The sequence below is a fragment of the Lygodium microphyllum genome, chromosome 15 (assembly GCF_053477565.2).
Source record: "Lygodium microphyllum isolate KBCC chromosome 15, Lygodium_microphyllum_v1.1.10, whole genome shotgun sequence".
Classification (NCBI taxonomy): domain Eukaryota; kingdom Viridiplantae; phylum Streptophyta; class Polypodiopsida; order Schizaeales; family Lygodiaceae; genus Lygodium; species Lygodium microphyllum.
This window is the reverse complement of record NC_141149.1, coordinates 137,653,705-137,670,518: the sequence shown is the minus strand read 5'-3', so window position 1 is coordinate 137,670,518 and position 16,814 is coordinate 137,653,705. Positions and strand designations below refer to the sequence as shown.

At 38.6% G+C, this 16,814-nt stretch overlaps 1 non-coding gene across 1 annotated transcript; it reads right to left on the bottom strand.

The window, feature by feature from the left end:
* Positions 1 to 288: 288 nt before the first annotated feature.
* On the bottom strand, positions 289 to 357 carry LOC148025126 (small nucleolar RNA SNORD36). Its single transcript, XR_015693465.1, has one exon. It is a non-coding gene; the product is annotated as a small nucleolar RNA SNORD36 (small nucleolar RNA).
* Positions 358 to 16,814: the final 16,457 nt, after the last annotated feature.

Genomic DNA, 16,814 nt, shown 5'->3' with positions numbered 1-16,814 from the left:
TACAGAAGACAATCAGATCAAAACAGACCAAAACAGAAGGTATACAGAACCAATCAGAACCTATCAGAACATCACAGAACCACCAACAAACATCATGATCTTCCAAAACACAATCAATATCGTCCAAAACACTCTCAAACCACTTCTAAACCAATCAATCATCCCATAAAATCAATCATTCAGCTCTCAAAAACAACAAAAATCATCCAAAAAACAAGTCATTTCAACACTCAACATATCCCCACACTTAATAAGGAAGCGTCCTCGCGACCCAGGAAAAAGGGAATACAAGTTCATTGAAAAGCTCAACTTTGATCTTCAATATCTTTTCACAAAAGAATCCATCCACCACGACCCCAACTTAAACCTGTTTCGGATATAAAAATACAAAGAAAGGAAAACCCTTTATACATTAACACCTCTTATCAAACTAAAAAAAATCACCACAAATTTGTAAAGGATATAAGAGTTTGCTTCTTCTTCTTCAGCATCAGCTTCAACTCTCCAACCACGACCCCAACTCGACAAATCTCCAAAACATAGCTCGTACACAAGATCCAATAGGAAACCACCACGTTCGTTTGACATAAATGAACTCACAACACAAACACTAATACACAACACAACCATCTGAATGACTTCTTCAAAAAGAGAGTTTGGCATTAAAAAGCTTGCACCATACATTAGAAAGGTATCAATGAAGATGATCCCTCTTAAAAGATTGATGTTGTCGGAATCGATCCATAGATAAGGATTCATCTACAAAGTTTTTAGGAGGATTTTGAAAAAATTGGAGACAACACATCCTTTCCATCAGGACCAAGTATCTGCTAGGCAAACAGAGGGCATGAAAATACAGTATCTCCAACTGTTGGGAATCAATGCTAACATTGACATTCATGCACAACTTTGGAATAGGCTTTGAATCAGTATGAGAGTGCCTATGCATATACGCCAGGTACCAAGCAAAGTGAGCAGTTAATCTCACTGAGGGATCTGCAAACTGTGAATATTGTTGGGCAAAATGAACATAGTTTTGATAAGCTTGACTTGAAACTGTCCATTCCCCTGGAATTACTGGCCAATTAATCTGTGGTCCTGTAAGGCAATCATCCGAACTCCATCCCCTTCTTCTGGAAATCTGAGTATCAAAACCGTCACAGTCACTAACCAACTGAGGTGGTTGAGATATGGAAGTGTTAGGAGAGGGTAATGGAATAAGGGAAAGTGGATGTAGGGAAGGATAGGAAAAATCATAAAAAGAAGAAAAGGTTAAAGAAGGAGTGGCAGAAATTTGTAAGGAATCACTAAGGAAAGGTGTTAATTGATAAATAGGAAATGTGGAGGGTACATTAATGAGGGGTGAAGGACAGGGTGGAGAAGGGGAAAATACCCTATCCTCAATAAAGGAACAGTAAGTGAAAATAGGAATTTGAGGGAAATTTGAAGGTTGGAAAAGAAGGGGTAAAATTACTGTGGAATTAGTTTGACAAAGGGAAAAATATATCTCATAGCGGTGAGCCATTTGTTGGTAATAGAGGAGGGTAGGAACAGAAGATCCTAAAAGAGATCGTCTATGATAGGCATCAAAGAAGGTAGCATCAAACGGATTATGTTTTGAAAGATAGGTTAAGAGATCCATCCTCAGTTGGTTAGTACTCTGGACAAAGGTAGGAGCTGTGTTTTGTCTTTGATTGAGGACCACCAAATCAATCATTGAATGCCACGAATTATCCTGACAATCAGCCACTTTGGAGGAATAACTCTGAAACATATCAGCTATGCGCAACTCCAAATGATTGACATATAGAACAGCCTGTAAGACCACATCCCCCACATACCATGCCATATCTACCTCATCTGGAATTAACAAATCTCCTCGGAGATACGTGTATGACATTAACATGGTGTCTGGCGTGACAGAATCTTCAAAGAGCATTCTAACTACCTCTGTCAACAACTCAGCAGACCAAGCCCCACTCCAGCCATCCTCTGGAAAAGGTAAATCCATCGTGGAAAGCTTCATATAGAAGACCAACTTCTGCAAGTGGTAGTGGACAAAGAAAGAATGGTCTGGTAGGACACAGTCCTGAAACTGTTCAAAGGTACACCATAACAAGTCCATTCTGGACTGCAATCTTTCCACTTTGTCTTGGAATAGAGGGCACAAAGTAGCCTGTCTCTGTAGGGCAGCCAAATCCTGCTGTGAAAGAGAAGGAATTAATGGAACAGGAGGGCTTGGAGGAACAGAGCGGGACTTTGCAAGCTGATCTTGCAACTGTTGGATTTGGGAGGCTTGGTTGGCCACTGTGTCATTAGCCATCTGTAAAGCTAAAAGCTTGTCATCTAAAAGAACTTGGAATTCTTTCGCTTCACTGGACATCCTCTCCTTCTCTGTTGAAAGGCTAGTAACCTGTGACTGAGCCTCGAATAACTGGGTCTTCAATGAAGAAATCTCATCGCTTTGAGTGGCAACCAGTTGGGTTTGCTGTTCCATTTGCTTAAATAGATCTGCTAGGGTATCCTTAGCAGATGCTAACTCAGATGTTGCCTTATGCAACTGGTCTTTGGACTGCATGAGCTCTTCATAGAAAGATGCGTACAGCTGTTGAACACAGGCTGTCACTGACAACTCAATGGAACTTTGAATATCCTTGCAGAGGAAAGGAATGGCATCTCCTGAGACGAGACTGTTCAGGGAGGGAACTGAGATCTCCAAGGATCCTTCTCTATGTGCTCGGAACAGATTATTGCAAGTGAGATACCCAGGGAGTTCACTGCCAGAAGTAGCAGGGATAGGCACTGAGGGAAGTACAACAGGGGCTTTGTCCGCTACCCGCTTCAAGCGTTTGCGTTGTATGACCAAGGGAGGCGGAGAATCATCATCCTCAATGTCAATAGGTGCTGACTCTTCTGAAGGTGGAGGAGGAGGTACTGGATCTGATGGAGGAGGTGGTGGCACAGTCTTCTGTAAACCTGAATAGGTCAAGAAGGCAGACAAATATGATCCGTATGTAACGTTGGTAACATTACCCCTCGTGACTTTAACAAAATGCTGATCCATCTTAGTAAGGAGGTATGTGCTCCAATCAATGGCAACTCCTTTTAGCACCATCCTGGAAGCTGTGAAAAGCTCTTTGGACAAATAGTGGGATGGCGTTTTGGCAGGCATGAACCTGTCTTGAAGGAACTGACAGATCGTCTTCCATACGGGATCAGTGATCATAGAAAAGGAAACTCCTGAAGAGTTTATCACCTTCTTAACATCGAGGATTTCCCTTGTCTGCTTTTGCAACAGCTTTAGAATCTCTTCATTAGAGAAAAGGTGACGAGTGGTCACAAAAGGTTCTCCTTTGAAGGGTAAGGACAGAGCCTTCCCTAAGCCTCGAGACGTCAATGTCATAGACATGCCTTGGACTACGCCTGTCTTCTTGCTGTAAGAGGCCAGGAACTCATCACATACGGACGGATCCTCTGGAAGTAATGGAAAAGGAGTGGCCACAAAAGCAGCAAGTCCTGCCTTCGTGAGAGGCTCAAAAGTAAGTAGGGACGAGCAATCCCTACTAACTAATGGGACGTACTGGATAGGGGGAGGAGCATGAGAAGGCGCCATTCAGATGGTTACACACACACCACAAACACAGACAATCAAGGAGAATGCCTGCAAACCAACAGACAAAAAACCAAGGATAAGAGGAGTACCAATCAAAACGTGACACGACCTACTAACCCCAAGCAAACCACATCCTAGAAAAAATTTGACATGACCGCGAGACAAATGCGACCGAAAGTTTCATGCGATGCATCAGACAACACCCTGAACCCCGTATCAGGCAATAAAAGAAAAAAAAACTGCATACCGTACCCGTAATCGTAACTAAGACAGGAAACCAAAACCATACCATATCCGACACATATCAATACGACATCTGTGATAGAACCAAGACTGGACCATGGAAAATAACACTAATGACTGCGCATACCCATCCCACGAAACGGTTCATTGAAAAGGGGATTAAGTGCAGTGAAGGGGGGAATTAATTTAATGAAGGGTTGATTTTAATCAATTATTAAAAATGGGTGAATTTTTATTAGGTGATAAACCTTAATAAGAAAACGGCGGTTCCTTATTATAAATTAAATTACCAATTATTAAGTTAAACGGTGCAGTTATTCGATTCCCGGACTTCGATTCCCGACTGGGTCTCTAAATGCAATTCATTGATTATAAATTAAAGTGATGTGGAGCGCTTTTTTGCCAGCGCGTGCGTATGTGACGGCTGGTTGATTTTAATTAAAAAATTTAAAGTGCCTCTTTAGCGCAAGTAGCGCATGCTAAACGAAACGGCTGGTTAATTTTAATTAAAAAAAATGTGTGTAAAAAAACAACACCAATCTTCTCAAATCTTCACACAAAATCATATAACAATTCTCCCACGGATTTATCACAATAAAACTTCAACACATTCTTCATATTCTTCATCAAAAGAACATGAGAAAACAAAGTAATACTCCAATTTTAATGGAAATAATCACATAGCATTCATCTATAATAGCTTCATAGTCTTCATAATCCCTCTCATGATCTCTACTCATAAATACATTGTTTTGCATAAAAAATTGGCTATATGTCACTCACTCTCTCTCACAGATATAATCTCTCTCAATAGTACATTAAAAAAATCAAGAATACTCATTTATAACCTCTCTTTGGTTGTGGATACCCCTCCCAAGAGGTATGTCTAACATGAAGGGTCACAAGAGCCACTACATTGTCCTTTCACAACTCAATAGTACCATTGTCACTTCTGTCTTCACTTGAGTCTTTAGGAGCTACTTCTTTTGCTTCTTTGAGCTAATTTGAACTTGTATTCATCTCTTATAAAGATTATAAAACTTCCCCAAACCACACATTCATCCAATAGAACACTCATCACTGAGGCATACAAAGCAAAAACAGAACAAAGATAGATGCTCTATGACAAAGGGTCTACAAAAAGTCATAAGAAAGCATTTAACTCAACAACTAAAACCATCAAGAATAATTCAATAAGATTCCAAAAAATCTTAAACTCCATCATTCCATCCTCTTATACAAAAAGAAAACAAAACAAAACAAAAGCTTAACACAACCAATCAAAACCAATCAAGCATTCAATAGAATCTTTTAGCACATCATATCTTCACTAAAAAAATAGCATGAGCTTCTCAAACCTACTCAACCTTATCCAAACTCTCTCAAACACTTCAAAAAAAATCAATGAGCATTTAAATCATACAAAAATTGCCCCAAAATCCAATAAAAAATAGCCAAAAACACAATCATATCAACCCTTAACACTATGCTCATAAGGTAAACCAATGCTACAAAAATTAGGACTCAAATTTTGCGAGGCAATCAAGGTTGGCAAGATCCTTAGGCGTGATCTAAATAAAACTATATTTAAAGTAGGTAATCAAGCATTCTTTCAAGGCTTTCTTGCATGAGATCTCAATTACAATGAGCTCATCAATGATCAAGGAGACCTTAATAAAGATGAATTAGCTTCCTCCCATGAGCAAGGTAGAGACTTCAAATCATTGGTGTTATTCATATTGTACAGACCTAGATCATGCCATTCATAGCTTCATGTGAACAAAGTGAGGGTGTTATCCAATCATCAAATATATGTGACTATGTCATCACCAATATCCGTGGCCATGCTGGCAGCTAGTTCTAAGAGGGATTGGCTTTGGTAAGAAGGTCATAGACATAAGGGTGGATTCTGTTTTAGTGGGCTGGTTTGATGAAGAAGTATAGCTATCTATCATGTCTTGTTGTAGGCACCAAGATGAGGGTGTCATCAAGGTTAGATGGGTTTGTTATACTTTTAGTTCATGTTGGCCTTGATGATGAGAATGGGATTGTTAGATATGCTCAATGCTCTACCCTCCTAAGGTGCCACCACAATTATCCATGGTATTCAAAGTTGTAAGGTCCCCTATTATGAGGAGAAGCCATGTGTGAGCCCATACATTGGTGGGTCTTGACTTGTATATTAGATGAGATTTATGTGATTGGATGGCCAAAAGCTGACCATTGCGGGTCTAGCCTTTGGGTTAGATAGAGTAGTTAAAGTTAATAGCAACTCGAGATATGTTGCATCGAGTTGTGGAGTAAGAAAGTTATCAAGGATCCCTATTTTGTGTTTGAGGGAAAAAAAAGTTGCTCTTGACTAGGGGCAAAAATATTACCTAGAATATTCCTTGGCCAACTAGTGGAGGTGCACATGGAGGGTCAATAGACACATGTGCATATGGAAGGCCAACAAACACATGTGCACATGGAAGGTTAATAGACACATTCACATGGAAAGTGAATAGACATAGATGCATATGGAAGGTTATCCATCACACCCCTTCACATGCAATAAAAGGTAGACCGCTTCATAGCTTTCATGATCCATCCTTTCACACAACTAGAGTTATTTCAGCTAGCCTTAAGCTCTTTACCTATCTTCTATCTAGATTGCCATCTAAGCTTCACATTGGAAGCGCTGATGCCAGGAGGCATATTTCACGGTGGATTCCGTGAGGTTTTACAGTGGATTCCGTAAACTTTGTTGACCGGGGTTCATACACAAAGTGGATTCTTTGTATAAGAAGTTGATGGGGATGCCTATCCTTTTTGGGCGTTTCATTAATTTAGTGTGTACATGGGTGATTCCATAGCAAGTGATTCCGCAAAATACATATTAAATTAATAAACGTTTATGAGTTTAGAGTGTGCACTCGTGATAAATTAAGGTTAGGATTGATTTCTAACCAGTTGATTTATTTATGTAGCTGAAGACTGCTAGGTATTCACTTTTGTCGGTTTAATTGTATTATTTTACTAACGATTGTGAATGCTTTAGTTGATGTGTAGAGATAGCAGCAATGGCGGAGGAAAGCATTGGAGGATAGCATGTATTCGAGTTATCACTTATATTTTGATGGGCGCATACCTTAGGCATGGCGCCTATATTTTGTCGCGCCTATTTATTAAGGCGTTGGATATTTATTTATTATTTTGTATGTGCATGGGCGCACGATTATGATATTTGTATTTGGACATTGTATTGGGTATGCCTGACTCTTTGGGCGCCCACCCATTAGCTTTATTTCTATTTTGTGCTAAAGAAAACTCAAAAGCCAAAAGCATGCTATTTTGTAATTTGGGCTATTATTTGAGCTTGAAGATGATTAATACATAAAAATACATGCTTTGTGGAGCGCTCACACAAGGCATGGGGGGAGATTGCTCCCAATTGGTCTCTTGTTCATGTCGTGCATGCTTTTTACCTTGAGTTTTGTGCAAAAAGTAGAGTTCTTTTGTTCTTGGGGACCTTCTGGCGCTCACTACGCGAGCATACAGCATCGGATCTGTGCACCAGTGGTATCAGAGCGAAGCTGAGATCAAGAGCTTCCAATCGCTACCCATCTTGTGCAAAGGCGGAGCTCCTGGAACGATCGAGCTCTACAGTCAGTCTCATCACGACCGAACGGTCGATTCGAGGGGATTCCTAGCAGTCAAGAACCTCTGTCTACAACCTCTGATCGCGAAGGACCGGCCTGAGGAGGCGGAGGACCACGTCAACATCTCCCTACTCAAGTCGTTTTTCTCAGAAAAAAGAGATAAGTTTCATATCTTACATAACGCTTAAAAGCTTTAAAGCTAAGCTTTTTAAAAGCTTAGCTCATCAATTTTCAAAATCGGTGGCATCAGGAGGTCTCAGTGTGATTTTCGGCGCATCAAAAAACACCCCCCTCCCCTAAAATTCGACATTTCTTTCAGACTTAATTATAAGCTAAGTCAATCAAGTCTCCAATCATACAAATCTTCAAAGTCTGCAAGTTCAGATTCTGCAAGTCTAAATTTACTTACTCTGCAAGTCAATCAAGTCACCAGAAGTCAGAACTGACTTATGCCAAAAACTCCCATAAGGACTGTTCCTGCACAGAAGCACTGAATTGCAAAGTTGTTCCCTGGAAGACTCAGTTCGCATACGCAAACTTGCTGAACGAGTTTCAGCACACGCAGAAGGACATACGCAGAATTTACGAAGATTTCAAATCCCGCAACCGCAAAAGTCGAAGACCGTGAAAGCCAAACAAAAATCTATAAGCCTTGTACACCCGACTTTGAGCTACACTCATCCCGCTAATTGGATTTTGAGAGTGTAAGGTCTTTTGAATTTTTACAAGATGACGGAACAAAATACGGATGATTTAATGGCTGAAGGTGATCTTCCTGAACCTACGATGGAACAAAAGTTGGATTTAATTATGATGCAGTTGGACGAAGAACGAAGCGCCTGGCAAGCCTTGCAAGTTCAATTGACCAATTTACAAAGATCGACTACTGACAAAGATGGATCACAACCCGAAGATCTTATCCGACGAACCATTGATGCGACTCTCAAAGCTCAATCCATCCGCAAAGAAACAAAGATAAGTAAAAGAAATTTCAAATTCCGTACTTTCAATGGCACTCGAGATGGAAATACTGTTCTTGCATTCATCAGTCAGTTTGATGATTACTTTCATGAAGAGACATACGCTAAAAAAGATAAAATCAAGTGTGTCACTAATCATTTAGTGGATAGAGCATCTCTTTGGTGGACCGTGGTTCGTAAGAGCATAGATTGTCCCACTACCTAGAAAAGTTTCAAGAAGAAGTTTATGCAGAATTTCCTTCCTCCACAATTCCATCAAAAAGCCATAAAGCAATGGGACCTTCTTCAGCAAAGAGATCGTGAGCCTATTTCTCAGTACACCAAACGCTTTTAGAATGCCTTGCTCCAACTACGCATGCTTGAAGACGTACCTGAAGCGACTCATAAGCGCAAGTATATGTCTGGATTACTTGGGCATTACTACGCTGAAGTCAATATGTTCAAGCCTGCAACTCTTGAAGATGCAATTTCTTTAGCTCATGACACTGAAGACAAGCTTCGAGGAAGAGACAAGCGTCCACAACAATTTCAAGCAAATGGTAACTATGGTTCTAAACAATTCAATTCAAATTTTAGAAGATTCAACCAAAGTCGATTTCCTTCATCATCTTTCCGTAAGTCTTGGACAAAACCACATGCTTTGCCATCAAATACCAATCAAAACCCTAAGCCATCTTCACAACCAAATCTTAATATTTCTAGACTTCGTGCCATTGCAAACAATGTATCTAAAGCCAAACCTATAGTGTGTTACAAATGCCATCAACTTGGACATCTAGCAGCCAATTGCCAATTGAAGAAGCCACCTGTCCATATCAACTATCTTGGAGAAATGGAAGATGAAGAACATGAGGAAATGCCTAACTTTACAGAAGATGAGGACGATATTACTACTCCTTCGGATACTTTACCAGGTATGCCAACTCCACATTCTTTGTTGACAATGAAATGTTTAGTGCATGGAAAAGAAAAGATTATTTTGCATGATGATGGTAGTACACATGATTTTATTTCTGTAAAGTTAGTGAAAGAATTGACATTACAAACTATTCCTACACATTATCGCATTAAAGCAGCATTTTTAGGCACAAGCTATAATGGAACACAAGAGGTGCATGATTTAGAAATTCAAATTGGTGAATATACTGAAAGAAGGAATTTCCTAGTTGTACCATTACAGTCCAGTGATATTATCCTAGGTATGCCTTGGCGTCATCAGCATAGTCCTGACATAGATTATTCCACGCATTCAATTAACATTCATTTTCAAGGAAAAAACATTACATTGTATGGTATGCACGCATCTAATGCTTTCCCACTGCTTACTCATACTCAAGCTAAACATGCATTACGCAAAAGTAGTAAATCTTATCTAATTTGGGTGAATGAACTTCAAGCTAAAGAAAAACATATGCACCCTAGGCATAAAGAATTCCTTGCACAATTTAAAGATTGTTTTGCTGAAGATCTACCACCTGGACTACCTTCTTCACATCCTGAAGACCACAAAATAGATTTAATTCCTGGTACACAACCACCTTGTAAAGCACCATATAGGCATAACCAGATAGAGCAGAAAGAAATTCAAAATCAAGTTGAGGAATTATTAAACAGAGGATTAATTAGACCTAGTAGTTCTCCATTTGGCGCATCTGTTTTGTTAGTAAAGAAGAAGAATAATACTTATCGTATGTGCATTGATTATCGTGCCCTAAATAAGATTACTGTAAAGAATAGATATCCAATTCCTAGGGTAGATGATCTTATGGATAAACTACAAGGTTCTGCCATATTTAGTAAAATAGATCTTAAATCTGGTTATCATCAGGTGAGATTAAATAAATCTGACATAATCAAGATTGCATTTAGAACACAATTTGGTCATTATGAATTTCTAGTGATGCCTTTTGGATTGACTAACGCACCTGCTACATTTAGAAGAATGATGAATCGCATATTTTTGAAATATCAGCATTGTGTTATAGTATTCTTTGATGATATATTGGTATTCAGTAAAAATGAGAAAGAGCATTATGAACATCTGTCTTTGGTTTTCAAGTTGTTGAAAGATAATCAATTGTATGCTAATCCGGAAAAGAGTGAGTTCTTTCAAACAGAAATTGAATATCTAGGTCATATTGTGTTATCAGAAGGTATTAAGGTTGACCCTAAGAAGATAGAAGTAATATTGAACTGGCCTATACCCAAAAATGTGCATGAGTTACGTTCTTTTCTAGGTCTTGCTAGTTTTTACACCAAGTTTGTGCGAAATTTTTCATTACTTGCTTTGCCTTTGACTAAAGTTTTAAAGAAATGTATTGTTTATCATTGGTATGGTAATCAACAGAAATCTTTTGATTTATTGAAACATGCATTAACCCATGCTCCTGTATTACAACTACCTGATTTTAATAGACCATTCTTTTTAGTAGTGATTGATGCTAGCGGATCTGGAATAGGAGCCGTACTTATGCAATATAATCATCCCATAGCCTATTCTAGTTGTAAACTGAAACCATCCGAACTTAAATATTCCACATATGATAAAGAATTGTTAGCTATTGTACAAGCTTTAAGACAATGGAAACATTACTTAATGGGTTCTGAGTTTATGATTAAGACTAACCAACAAAGTATTAGACATCTCCTTGGTCAACCCCAAATATCTGACCGACATATCAAATGGGCAGCTTTTATTCAGAGTTTTCATCCCCTTATTGAATATCAACCAGGTAAAGAAAATGTAGTGGCCGATGCATTAAGTAGAAGACCAACCATTCATAATATTTCTATTATATCATTTGATTTTTTAACCTCTATGAAAGATACTTATCATCAGGACATTACTTTTCATGCTGATTGGAATAAATTAGTTGGAAATAACTGGATTCCTATTGATTCACTGTCTTATAATGATGGATTCATGTTTTATGAAAAGAGATTATGTGTTACAGTTCCATTTAGATTTGAATGAGATTCATTATCCTCCATATCAAGGTCATAGAGGTATCATATCTACTTTACGTACATTGACTGAAGATTTTTATTGGCCACATATGGACATTGATGTATCTAACTTTGTTTCTGAATGTTTGGTTTGTCAAAGAGTTAAGAGACATCATGGTAAACAATATGGATTACTTATGCCTTTATCTATTCTATCAAGACCATGGGAACATATTTCTATGGATTTTATTACTAGTTTACCTAATACTAAAGCTAACCATGATATGATTTGGACTATTGTAGACAGGTTTAGTAAACAAGCATATTTCATTCCATGTAAGAAAACTTTAACAGCATCTCAGGCAGCACAATTGTTTTTGAAAACTGTTTTCACTAATCATGGATTATCAAAAGTATTATTTCTGACCGTGATTCTAGATTTTGTAATAACTTTTGGATTACTTTGTTTGCTAACCTAGGAACAAAGATTGATTTCTCATCTGCATTTCATCCTGAAACTAATGGACAAACAGAAGCCACTAATAGTACTATTTTAGATCTTTTACGTGCTTACACTATTTCTAAACCACAGACATGGGACACACATTTACATTTACTGCAGTTTGCATATAACAATACACCACACACAGCTACAAAGAAAGCACCGTTTGAAGTGATATATGGTTATAGATTGTCTACACCTATTGCATCTTTATCAAATAGAATTCAGAGTGCTGATGATATTGCTAACATGCATGCTACTATTTTTTATGAGGTTAAAGACATGATTGCCAAAGCCCAACAATCATATACAAAACAAGCCAATAAGAAAAGACAGGCCATGAATTTCAAAGTTGATGACTATGTTTGGTTAAGAATAGAAAAACATAGATTATAAAGTGTAGATAAACACCCAGTTGTGAAATTAGCACCTAGATTGTATGGACCATTTAAGATCACTCACAAAATCAATGACAATGCATTCGAGTTAGAACTACCACCTCACTGAAAAATTCACAACACCTTTCACATTAGTTTATTATACGACCCTTTAGAGGCCAATTACTTGTACATCCCGTTTATGAAAATCCACCTTTGCTAGATGAAGAGACTGAAATACTTGAACCTGAAGCTTTCATAGATACTCACTTTATGACCACTAGAACTGGCCGTAGATATTCTAGATATTTGGTCAAGTTTAAAAACCATCCTATCGAAGAGGCCCAATGGATGCACGCTAGAGACTTAAATGCTTTCCCCACTCTGCTAGATCCACATTGAGCTAATAGCAATTGAGGACAATTGCTATCCCACCCCCGGGGTATGATGCCAGGAGGCATATTTCACGGTGGATTCCGTGCCACGGTGGATTCCGTGAGGTTTTACGGTGGATTCCGTAAACTTTGTTGACCGAGGTTCATACACAAAGTGGATTCTTTGTGCGAGAAGTTGATAGAGACGCCTATCCTTTTCGTGCATTTCATTAATTTAGTGTGTACATGGGTGATTCCATAGCGGGTGATTCCACAAAATACATATTAAATTAATAAAGGTTTATGAGTTTAGAGTGCGCACTCGTGATAAATTAAGGTTAGGATTGATTTCTAACCAGTTGATTTATTTATGTAGCTGAAGACTACTAGATATTCACTTTTGTCAGTTTAATTGTATTATTTTACTAACGATTGTGAATGCTTCAGTTGATGTGTAGAGATAGCAGCAGTGGTGGAGGAAAGCATTAGAGGATAGCGTGTATTGGAGTTATCACTTATATTTTGATGGGCACATACCTTAGGCATGGCGCCTATATTTTTTCGCACCTATTTATTAAGGCATTGGATATTTATTTATTATTTTGTATGTGCATGGGCGCACGATTATGATATTTGTATTTGGACATTGTATTGGGTATGCCTGACTCTTTGGGCGACCGCCCATTAGCTTTATTTCTATTTTGTGCTAAAGCAAACTCAAAAGCCAAAAGCGTGCTATTTTGTAATTTGGGCTATTATTTGAGCTTGAAGATGATTAATACATAAAAATACATGCTTTGTGGAGCGCTCACGCAAGGCATGGGGGGAGATTGCACCCAATTGGTCTCTTGTTCATGTCATGCATGCTTTCTACCTTGAGTTTTGTGCAAAAAGTAGAGTTCTTTTGTTCTTGGGGACCTTCTGGCGCTCACTACGCGAGCATACAACATCCGATCTGTGCACCAAGCGCATGGTGTTGGAGGGGTTTTAGTCAAAAGGTCATATCCACCGAGAATTAGAGAAAGAAGGAAGTAGAGAATATGAGATAGAAGAGAAGAAAAAGAATAGGCAAGGGATTCAAACATGCTAAAGCCTTTACATAATATAAAGACAAAGCTCAATGTTTCAAAGCATTATGTATTGATAGAACTTGAGAAGATAAACAAAATCCTTGTCTGGGACTAATCTGAAGAAATCTCCAAGCATTAGATCTTGTGGAGCTCCCTAGTAGACCAAAAATGCGCACCAAATACTAGTTTTTTTTTGCTACTCAGATGGCAAATCTGATGGTTTTGTTGGCTTCGAAAGGGGGGTAAAATTGTAGGACACCTACTCAGGATTCTCCTAGATCGCTCCTTCTTCTTCCTCTTAGTCTAGAGTGCCGTTTGCTGCCTAAAAATTGCAATAGTACAGCGTGTAAATTCAAAAGCCCCTCTTTTTGCATGAGATCTCCCAAAACTGCCTAAAAAGCCAACTGCTTTTTGCATGTCACCCTATTCTAAAAGTTTTCTATACCTTTTTAGGATATTTACAAGAAATAATATCCAAAATATCAAAAATAAGCTAAACTTGTCAGAAAATCTTATATTTTAGGACTATCCATACTATGGATACTAACACGAATGACTAATATGACATCAAATCTTTAGATTAATAAGAATGCTAGATGATGAGGCACTCTAGGGTTTTTCACACTATGTCTGTGTTGTAGTAAGACAACGAGTGGACATAGCTATATTTGTATCAGCTTGTTTGGAGTTAAATATTTTTTTTAAATTCTCCTCTTATTTGATGTGTACTCTCTTTCTCTATCTCTTACTCAAATTTTATTCGCTGCATCATGTAATTTTTACATGGTATTAGAGCCCCCTTATTAGAGCCCAAAGGGGGCTCTAATACCATGTATGTGAGAGGCAAAGGCTTCAATAGTGAGGAAGAAGAATCACCTTCGAATGATGAAGAGAAAGTTCACCAACCTGACATCACACCATCGTAAAAGTCATTGCTGCAATGGGTGAAGCAACTCTATGATCAAAATAATCCTATACCCACATTTGTTGAAGAGAAGGCGAATGCAGTCAATATGACCTTAACGTGGCATTGCCATTATGAAAGAAGTAAAGGAGCCAACTAACTTGGAAAAAACACTTGCAAATTCAGCATGGAAGGCAGATATGCAAGCTGAGTATGGCAACATAATAAAGAACAACACTTGGGAGCTAGCGGATTAGCCACCAAAGAGAAATATTATTGGCACCTAGTGGGTTTGGAAGGTCAAGTACAAGGCTAATGGAACCTTAGAAAAGTATAAAGCCAAACTAGTTGCACAAGGGTTTTCATAGGTTGAAGGGTTTTATTTTCAAGATTCATTTGCTTTAACTGCTAGAATGACTACTATTCACACCCACAACAAGTGGCTATTTTACCAAATAGATATTAAAACATCATTCTTGAATGGTGACCTCAAAGAGGAGGTGTATGTGGTTCAGCCACCAGGGTTTAAGACCCCCCATTTTGAGAACAAAGTGTGTAAGCTAAAGAAGGCATTGTATGGGCTGAAACAAGCCCCTAGAGCATGGTACCGGTGGATAGATAAGTTCTTTTTAAGCATAAACTTCAAAAGATGTGCCTCAGATGCTAACTTATATGTCTACAAGGATGGTGAAAAGTCTATAGTTCTTGTCCTATATGTGGATGACCTTCTTATTACATGTGACTATGAAGATATGATCAACCAAAATCAAAATACTTAGTGCTCCAAGTTTGAAGTGATAGACTTTGGCTTGTTGCACTGTTGTTTGGAGATTGAAGTGTGGCAAGATCCAAGAAAGATCTTCATCTCCCAAAAGAATTATGCATGGGATATTTTGAAAGCATTTGGTATGACTAAGTGCAAGGAGATAGCTACACCTATGGAGGTTAATGCAAATTTATTCGTTGAGGATACATCAGCACTAGCAAACATTGGGAGGTACAAGAGGTTGGTCTACTTGTGTAACACTAGGCCAAATATTAGTTTTGCTATTGGAGTTTTGAGCAGGTTCTCAAACAAATCTTGTGAGAGTCATTGGAAGGTTGGGTTGCGAGTGCCCATATATGTGAAGGAAACTCTTAAAATACAGTTATGGTACTTCTCTTGTGGGGTATTGTGACTCAGATTGGGCAAGATACAATGATTCTAGAAAGTTAGTTTCTAGTTATTGTTTTTCTTTAGATTTAGGAATTTTCATTTTGATCAGTAAGAATGAACCAACAATGGCATTGTCTTCTACCGAAGCAGATACAAGGCAATGTGCTTTGTTGCATGTGAAGCATTATGGTTAAGGAGGATTTTATAGTGGGAGTGCATGATGAAGGCCCAATTGTGCTAAGGTGGGTGTGACAATCAAAGTTGCATCATCATTGCCAATAATCCAGTGTTTCATGCATGCACAAAACATATAGAGATCCAGTATCACTATGTGCATGATTTGATTGAGGATGGGATAGTGGAGCTACTCTATTGTCCAACATAAGAGAATGGAGTAAATATCTTCACCAAAGCACTCTCAAAAGATTTGCTTCAAGTTCATCTTTAGAGACTTAGCATTGGACCAAGGAGTTAGTTCACTTCAGGTGGACATTGGGGGGGGGGGGGGGGGGGTGTTAGATATGCTCAATACCCTATCCTTGTAAAGTACCACCAATGATCCATGGTGTTTAAAGTTGTAAGGCCACAATTATGAGGAGAAGCCATGTATGAGCCTGGATATTAGTGGGTCCTAACTTATATTTCAAATGAGGTCTACGTGGCGGGGTGGCCAAAAGGTGACCATTGTAGGTCTAGCCTTGGGTTAGATAGAGTAGTTAAATCTGGTAGCAACTAGAGGCATACCACATCAAGTTGTGGGGTAAGGAAGCTATTAGGGACCCCTACTTTGGGTCGGAGGGCCATGGACATAGCCCTTGACTAGGGGTAGTTCCTTGGCCAACTAGTGGAGATGCACATGGAAGGTCAACAAACACATGTGCATATGGAAGGTCAACAGACACATGTGCACATGGAATGTCAACAAACACATGTGTACATGGAAGGTCAATAGATATAGGTGCATATGTAAGGTCATCCATCATGACCCCCTTCAAAGGCTATAAAAGG